Source organism: Onychostoma macrolepis, chromosome 15 (genome assembly GCF_012432095.1).
Source record: "Onychostoma macrolepis isolate SWU-2019 chromosome 15, ASM1243209v1, whole genome shotgun sequence".
In the NCBI taxonomy this organism is placed as follows: domain Eukaryota; kingdom Metazoa; phylum Chordata; class Actinopteri; order Cypriniformes; family Cyprinidae; genus Onychostoma; species Onychostoma macrolepis.
This window is the reverse complement of record NC_081169.1, coordinates 19681398-19691423: the sequence shown is the minus strand read 5'-3', so window position 1 is coordinate 19691423 and position 10026 is coordinate 19681398.

Genomic DNA, 10026 nt, shown 5'->3' with positions numbered 1-10026 from the left:
TTCAAAGAAAGTCATTAATTTCTCCAGCAGAGTATGGATCCTTTGTCTCGTAAAACATTCTATCTGCAGACACTAACAAGGATAATGCTGGCAGTCTCTGCGTTCCTTTCATTCTTGCTTTGCTGGCAGCAGTTTAAAAGAAACGCATAAAATCATTCTTTATATTTAAGGTCTTGTTTTATTTTAAGTCGTATCAGCCTTTTACACAGCTCCGTCTCTCACTGGCCAGCATCTTTATTAAAAAAAACTCCAAGAAAATAATGGAGCGGATAGATTTTGCGATGAAAGAACTCTCTAACCTTGTCAGATGACAAAAATACTGCACTTATTATTGTCTGAGTTTACTGCTCCGTAATTTATAAAGGTTTGTCTTTCTGTTAGTTTCAACAGCAGTTCAAAAATCAACATCCAGCCCTGGGAGGCTGCCAAGTTTAACGCTGTCAATATGCAGTTAATACTCTGTTCCTGGAGTCTGTGTGGCCATTTTACCTCACTGGTCCAATTACTCCATCCAGGCATGGACATGCAGGGGGGACGGTCCTTATCGGCAGAGCCTGTGGAGGCACCGAGCAGTGGCGTAATGAGTCACACTCAACACCCCATGACTGAGCAATGCTCTCTGTGTCATTTTTGTTCTACCTGACTGGACTAATATGCTCGGACACATACAGGGACAGACTGATCATAAAACCATTGGTGACCCTGCTGAACAAAACAATAGAAGCCATCACAGAAATTGTAATGATTTCCACTTCAAATGCAACTACAAACCATCAACTTTTAATCATTAAAAACATTAAATAATGGTTTCCTGTAGTGTGATTTGGGACATTTTCCATTAGGATTTAGTGGTTTTAACAATAATAATATTAACAACAATAATAGGCAACCAATTACCAGTAGAGACCAATAGGGTCCATTACAATTTCCATTAAAACCAATACAATTTCCATTATAATCAGTAAAACCATTACAAATTCTATTGATGGTTTCTATTGTTGTTGTTTTTTTCAGCAGGGGATTGAAATGAATGTATTATTATATGCACTTAAATACTTGAAATCCACATAAAAAGAGCAGAAAGCAAAAATGTATATGACAAAATAATAAACAAAATCTAAAAACCTGAAACTACATAATTCTTCAATTTGAGTATTCATATGTCTCTGTGTGTGTGTGTGTGTGTGTGTGCCATGTTAATCGGAGCAATCACCTATAGTCTTCTTCATTTACTCTATTTTCTAACTCAATATCTCTCAAGTGTAACCTGTTGTAGAATCGCTGCTGTCTCTTTATGAATGAATGGAATATTCATGCCAGACAATGGACGCTTGGACTAGGGTGTCCTGGGATTTTATTATAGTGCTATAGGCTACGTGCTCTATAGCAAGACAGGCGGGCAAAGGTAACCTGATGTAACTGTTCGATTTTTTTTTTTTCTTTTAGCTTCTCCCAACCGCCTTTCCCTACTAAAAAAAAACAAAACAAAACAAACAAACAAACAAAAAACAATAGAAGCCCAATAGAAACATCACAGAAATTCCAGTTGTTTCCATTAAAATACCATTATGAACCATTAGCTTTTTCCAGTAAAACCATTACAAAATTCCTTTTTGTAGTGTGTTTTGAGCATTTTTCCAATAGGATTTAACATCCCACCTATAGAATCCATCACATACCAGTAGACACCATTATAGTTTCCATTAAAACCAATACAATTCCCATTATAGCCATTAAATCTATTGAAACTATTGTTTTTTTTTTTTCAGCAGGGTTATCTCCATGTTTTTTGGTTGTCATCACAAGCCCTCTCTCCTTCGTGTCAGTGTCGGTTTATTATAAGCAAAAATAGATCGCATTAGCGCCCCCTTTTGTCGGCCATTGACTTAATTTGACACTTTTACTTTGATGATGGACTTCTCCAGATGGCCAGTCCGCCCCTGGACACATACCTACTGGTGCATAGGCTGAGGGACTAATGGGAGAATAAGATGTTGTGAGATTGTATTGGTGTAAGATGTGCTCCTGTTTTGTTTAAAACACATCCGGCTGGCAATCGAAAAAGCCAGTTTCAGACTGAACTCAATGAAACTACTCACTAATGACTGGACATCAGCCATTAGGCTCAGCTAGTCATGCTGAAGCTGGTTTGAGTTGTTCATTTAGCTCTGTAGTGCAGTCCTCCTCACATATATGATCAAACAATGGTAAATATCACAGATATTTCATCAGCGCTAGGCACACATAGCAGAGTCCACATGTAGCAGAGATGGGAATGTATACCTCGCAGATGTTGAGAGAAAGATGATCTCAAGGAAAGCAATATTGATTTTTTTGCAGGCTGTGAGACTCCCACAGGTCGCTCCATTTTCACACTTCATCTTCCATCTCCAGCCTCATGTAATCACATATGCTCATCAACAGACCTCGGGCTCCTCGACTGAAACGAAGAGAGGAAATAAACATCAACCACTGACCTTGCAAAATGTATCATCATATAGAGAAATGCAGTTGGTGATTGTCATATTTACTTACGAGTAGTTTGTGTCTTGAAATTGTCCTGAACCTCGGTAGGATATTTATGTGAGAAATCATATTTATGCATGCAGATGATGAGCCTACAATATATAGAGTACATTAAAGATCAATTGTAGATTGCAAAAAAAAAAAGGCACATTTGATTTTACAACCCACTTTTATTATAAGTTAATATTCTCTAAATGTTTAGGGTCTTGGAACTGGTTAAACTAAGGGGTGAGAATAGGCTGTTTTCATATTATGAAAATGAGGTTCAGAAGTTCAATGCAGTGTTTCGTAAAACGCTTTTCTGCAGCGATGAATATTCAGCGGCAGCACCATGGCAAAATAAATCAGATTTGTCCTGAGGAGTGAATGTGAGTTCTTATTAACTGTGATGCACTAAAAATACAGTATACCGCAAAATAATACAAGGAAATGTTTTTCTATGGAGCTAACATCGGAGTGCATGCAACCACAAAAAAATCCAACGCAAGTATCATTTTAGTGAAACACATACATATGACACATTTCAATAAATAGTTCAAATAGACGAGTTACTGGTTTGACGAACCCTTCAATGAACTGCTTCATTACTGATTTATTAAAGTGAACTTAAAGATTTCAGTGAGGTTAGCACTGAAAGGAAGCATAATTTCTAGTATTCTATTTGTAGGCTAATAAATTAATATAGGCTATATGCCAAATACATAAAATATTAAAATATCGAGTAATTTACATTTAAGACACAATGTGACCAGATGTCTTTGCTCCACTAACAAAAATAGTTCTAAAGCCACGGCAAACCATTGCAGCACGTAGTGATGACTTTTATTGTTATTGAGCGATTTAGTGTTTTTGAATGAATTGGTTGAGAGAATGTTTCAGTGACTCATTCATAAAAACTGTCAATTGTTTAGTTCCTGAATGAATCAACTTTTTGAAGGAATTGATTGAGATTCCAGTGATTCACTCATAAAGGCAGTCGCTTGTCGCCATCTACTGACGATAACGATGTAACCTGCAGAGGGAGAAAAAAGCACAAAGAAAAGCGGAGTAACAACAAGTTAAGAAAGTAGATGAAGTACACACATCAGAAGGCTTACACATCTAACAGCGTTCCCGTTGCCATGTGTCCATTTGAAAGATTGTGCAAGTCACCTGTGACCTCTGTTCATAGTAGCATATGTTTTTACTGAGTCGCTGACGCCCACTTACTCTCAAACTCAATGAAGAAAATGTCATAGTATCAAGGTAGTAGGATACAAATAAAATGTCTAAAAAGGACACACACTCAAGGATTTCTTCTCTTCTCTTTTGTATCTTGTGAATATCTCAGCTCAGGGATATATCCCGAGAGCGCTTCTACTAAAATAGCATAAAATATTATTGCCCATTAGTGACAATGAGTCTTATCAGACACACAGCACTTGTATGTGTGTATTGGAGAATGACTGTATTTGCATGCATGGAAGTAAAATTCTGCGTAGGTTTGTCTGTGGGCACACAAGTATGTTGTAGTGTTTTTGGCACTCTGTTCTCATCATTTTGAGCCCCAGGGTCCACTTCACTCAAGAGCAGGATTCCGCAAAAACAACCTTGCTTGAGAGCAAAGTACATCTTGCATAAAAACATGGACCTCCAAATACACACACTTGAGAACAGCAAAACATTACAACACATTATGCACACATTATAATAAATTAAACAGGACCAGAAAGAGCTTCAGATTTACATTTACATTTTAGATGGTTACATTATTTCATAAGCTGTTATTCACTGATTTTTTTCCACTCCAGTGAGCTGAGCTTAAGAACCGCTGCAATTAGAGTCAGTGAAGTAAACTCGAGAACCAGATTAGTCTGATTCATGAATGAATAGTTCATTTGAGCTAATCTTGTCCAACTAAATTATTCATTTTCAAGTTGTTTGATTTGTTCACTTATTATTGTTCCCACACGACACAGTGTGTTTGAAAAGAGTTTCTCATGCTCACCAAGGCTGCATTTACAGTATTTGATCAAAATTCATTAAAAACGGTAATATTTTTAAATATTATTGCAATTTAAAAAAAAACTTTTTTCTATTTTAATATATTTTAAAATATATTTTGAATTTCAGCAGCTATTACTTCAGTCTTCAGTGTTCATTCTAATATGCTGACTTGCTGCTCAAGAAACATCTTATTATTATCAATTAGTTAGTGCCGCCTAATGTTTTTGTGAAATACTGAGGATGCTTTAAAGACTAGAAGGTACAAAGGAACAGCATTTATTCAAAATATCTATTATAACTTTTAAAACACTATCCTTTTAAATTATTTTCTCTTTATTATGTTACCTTCCTATGTGATAAATGAAATGGAAGGTGATTACAAACACAGAACAAAGACCTTGATGTCCCATTCCCACCATGTTCACACAAACAGTCTCCAGGCTCATGTTGTTTGCAGTAATCAAAGGAGAGCGAGTTCATGGCAGCCCAGACAACAGGTTCTAAACATCCTCCTCATCTGATACTCAGATAGAAACAAGCTCAGAGCCCGCTGGCTACATTTCATCTCTCTCACACAAGAGCTATCATCTAATACAATATGCTGTGTCCAGTCATGTAAAATGCATAGTGAGTGCACCATAATACTCTCTGCTGTCCTGCACTGCCTAGTCAGCCTGAAGAGCTTTGAACCCTGAATGAAGACTGACTGAATTAATACTGAAGTCTGAAAGCCAAATGGGTCCAAGAAGCATATGGATATGAACTGTGTTTTTATGGCTGCAGATGAAGAGGTGGGAGGGTCTTAAACCATATGCAGCCACTGAGGAGTTTTATGATATCTGAGCACCCATAACTTTTGATTTGTATGCAGTTTTTCCTCACTTTCCGTAAAAGATGAAGAGTATATATTTTTTTGTGTGTGTACTTTCTCCTATAAGAAAGAAAAGGGGGAAAACATATAAAATATATAAACATATATTAGAGATGATTTGTGCGTGTGTGTGAGAGAGAGAGAGAGAGAGAGAGAGAGAGAGTGTGTGTGTGTGTTAAATATAATATCTAATAGGTACACGTTATATATATATATATATATACAGTGGGTACGGAAAGTATTCAGACCCCTTTAAATTTTTCACTCTTTGTTATATTGCAGCCATTTGCTAAAATCATTTAAGTTCATTTTTTTCCTCATTAATGTACACACAGCACCCCATATTGACAGAAAAACACAGAATTGTTGACATTTTTGCAGATTTATTAAAAAAGAAAAACTGAAATATCACATGGTCCTAAGTATTCAGACCCTTTGCTCAGTATTTAGTAGAAGCACCCTTTTGATCTAATACAGCCATGAGTCTTTTTGGGAAAGATGCAACAAGTTTTTCACACCTGGATTTGGGGATCCTCTGCCATTCCTCCTTGCAGATCCTCTCCAGTTCTGTCAGGTTGGATGGTAAACGTTGGTGGACAGCCATTTTAGGTCTCTCCAGAGATGCTCAGTTGGGTTTAAGTCAGGGCTCTGGCTGGGCCATTCAAGAACAGTCACGGAGTTGTTGTGAAGCCACTCCTTCGTTATTTTAGCTGTGTGCTTGGGGTCATTGTCTTGTTGGAAGGTAAACCTTCGGCCCAGTCTGAGGTCCTGAGCACTCTGGAGAAGGTTTTCGTCCAGGATATCCCTGTACTTGGCCGCATTCATCTTTCCCTCGATTGCAACCAGTCGTCCTGTCCCTGCAGCTGAAAAACACCTCCGCAGCATGATGCTGCCACCACCATGCGTCACTGTTGGGACTGTATTGGGCAGGTGATGAGCAGTGCCTGGTTTTCTCCACACATACCGCTTAGAATTAAGGCCAAAAAGTTCTATCTTGGTCTCATCAGACCAGAGAATCTTATTCAGGTGTTTTTTAGCAAACTCCATGCGGGCTTTCAGTGTGTCTTGCACTGAGGAGAGGCTTCCGTCGGGCCACTCTGCCATAAAACCCCGACTGGTGGAGGGCTGCAGTGATGGTTGACTTTCTACAACTTTCTCCCATCTCCTGACTGCATCTCTGGTCTAGGAAGGGTTCTGGTCGTTCCAAACGTCTTCCATTTAAGGATTATGGAGGCCACTGTGCTCTTAGGAACCTTAAGTGCAGCAGAAATTTTTTTCCTTCAGGCAGTTCCTTTGACCTCATGATTCTCATTTGCTCTGACATGCACTGTGAGCTGTAAGGTCTTATATAGACAGGTGTGTGGCTTTCCTAATCAAGTCCAATCAGTATAATCAAACACAGCTGGACTCAAATGAAGGTGTAGAACCATCTCAAGGATGATCAGAAGAAATGGACAGCACCTGAGTTAAATATATGAGTGTCACAGCAAAGGGTCTGAATACTTAGGACCATGTGATATTTCAGTTTTCTTTTTAATAAATCTGCAAAATGTCAACAATTCTGTGTTTTTCTGTCAATATGGGGTGCTGTGTGTACATTAATGAGGGAAAAAAATGAACTTAAATGATTTTAGCAAATGGCTGCAATATAACAAAGAGCAAAAAATTTAAGGGGGTCTGAATACTTTCCGTACCCACTGTATATATATATTGACTATTTTTTCAGAATTATATGTATGTGTGTGTGTGGGGGGGGGTGTATATATACACATATAATAATATAATATATACAATATATAATAATATTAAAATTCTATACTGTTGAAAAAGTATAATATATATTAATATTTATCTCAGTTTAATATATTTCTAGTTTGATATATAATATCATCATCATCATCATCATCAAAAAAAAAAGATTTTGGTCCTCATAGACAACTTTTCACAAAAATAAAATAAATGAACATAATTACCAAAAAAGTAACATAATTACCTTACTTATTATGCCTATACCCTTTATACATATTTAACTGATAAACGTCACTTTTTCACTAAATTTTATAATACAATACAGTATTAACAAAAGCTATACATTCCCAAAAAGTACATACATAATATACATGTATATCAATATAAGTTTGCCATGAGATTGGACTATTCTTGCCACAGTATTTTAAACCGTTTCCGAACATTTCTTTTACCAATTCAATAATTATGCAACTTCATTTTCATAGAATAAGGTTAACTTTTTTTTGTTTGTGGAAAGTATATTTATAGATAATCCACTTTGCTCAAAAATCCTATTCAGTTAGAATGGGCATGAAGCCTAATAGTGGTGCAGAAATTACACTCTTCACCTTTAAGGAAGGTCAGAGAAAATACTGCATTATTATTCTATGATGAAATCTTGAAGGAGGAATGGAGTCTGAAACTTCACCCTAGATCACAGCCTCTCCACTAGATGCCTCTTTGGCCTTCATGTTAGCCTTCATGGACAGGAAAAACCTCATGACCTTCCTTGTCTTTGTAAGTCATAAATATCCAGCTGAAATATGAGTCATTGAATTGTTCATAACCAATGAAAACACAACTGAAATATTCATCACTGAAGTAAGACTTACTGATATAGAAAAAAGACAGTGTGTTCTTCCTGAAATTTCTCTGCACCCGAACCTTCACACCTGAACTTCTGTAAAAGCAGTAATACAAGATGTGTTGTAATCATGTTTGGTTGCAGTGAATGTTGGAATATCAGTACATGAAGCACATGTGACATCTTTTGTTATGAGGCAAAAGAAGCCCATTCCCTTCCTCTCAGTGCCTCTGTTTAAGGTGCCAATTTCATACGGAGGGTCTTGGTTTGTGACATTTACAAATCTATTCCAAAAAGGTCACCTTCTTATTAGAGCCTTTTATTAACACTGGAGAAGAATGGCACGGGAAATGTCACACCTTTTATCTATAATTTTATCTATTATTCAAAGCTGCTTTTTGCTTCTGGCACTCAAGGGTTGTGTGGGTGTGGGTTTACTTGCACTAGCTATTCTTTGAGGAAATTTTGCCCCCAGTAGTAAGCTGAATCTGATAAAAGCTGCTTTTAAAAGCCTCCTTATTTGGAAAAATAATTTCTTAATAAAAATCTAAAAATGCAAAAATCTGAGTGTAAGGTTCAGGAGACAGAAAGTAGCATTAGGTTATATAATAATTTACAACTAACAAATTTCTGGTCAGTCATGCTATATAGTGGACTGGTGTTTACTAATATTGATTTTTTTTTTTTTTTTTTTTTTGTTATCTCACAATTCTGACTTTTTCTTTTTTTTTAATCTCACAATTCGGATTTTTTTTTTTTTTTTTACAATTGCAGGTTTATATTTCACATTTCCTAGTTTTTTCCTAGTTTATATCGTGTACCGGCAAGTTATAAGCTTTGTGTAAATTTACATCTCACAATTTTAACTTTTTTTTTTTCTCATCACAAATTTTTTTTAAACTTTTTTCTTTTATTTCTCAAAATTCTGACTTTTTCCCTCAGAAATCTCAGTTTACATCTCACAATTTTAACGTTTTTCCTTGCAATGAGTTTATATCTCAAAATTTTTACATTTTCTTTCTCAACATCTTACAGTTTTTTTACTTTAACTTTAAGTTTATGTCTCACAATTCTGACTTTTTTCCTCAGAATTCTGAGTTTATGTCTCATGATTTTTACTTTTTTTTTTCTTTGGGCTCTTAGTTTACATTGTTTTTTTTGTTTTTGTTTTTTCCCTGCAAAATGAAATAAAATTAAATTAAATAAAAAAGGTAATTATGGCGTTTTATCTCAGTTCATACCTTTCCCCTCAGAATTCCCCTCAGTTTTTATCTATTATAATGTATTCCACGCAACAACAACAAAAAAAAGGTGTTATATGTAAATGCACCCAAATATGGATTTCTTCCCCCAGGCAGCCATTTAAACATAACATACTGGTAATATTATTAAATAATTTCAACTCAAATCATTATATAATTTCCGCATTTTTATTCTTTTGTTCAGTAGATGCTCCAAGTTGGTGTCCTAATCATAAACATGTAATTAATGTTAATTATAATAAAAAATTTTGATTATAAATCAACAGAAGTCAATGGAAATTCACCACCATGATGGTAAAGAAAAATATATAAGCAATTAACAACCGTAAAACAAATAGATTTGTCTGTTTGGTGTATGCGTGCTTTATGTCATGGTTTTAAAATGTTTTAAAAGAACAATTAAAGCGCATAGTGGATTGTCTGATCTAGGCTTGTAGAAGTGTTGACACATTCTGTAATGTCCCTAATTGCTTGCTGTCGCTGTCATTGGGTGTTGGAGAATGTGTTGGGAGGGTGTTAGCAGTTTTAAGCAAAGCTCTCCACCACTGTGTCTCAACATGCAGCTTTCCCATTAACATTTCATCTGCATGCATTAAGCAATCAGTTACAGGTCCCCTGCCATGACTGTCAGCCTCATTACGTCGAAATCTTCCCAAGGAGTTCTTCATCCCTGCTCCCAAGAGAGCCCCCGACATCGGAGTAGTAATAATGATTAAACTGCCATCAAATGCCTGGCTGGACTCTCAAGCCCTACACCAGTAAAGCTCACCGAGTGTTCAGCGTTGAGC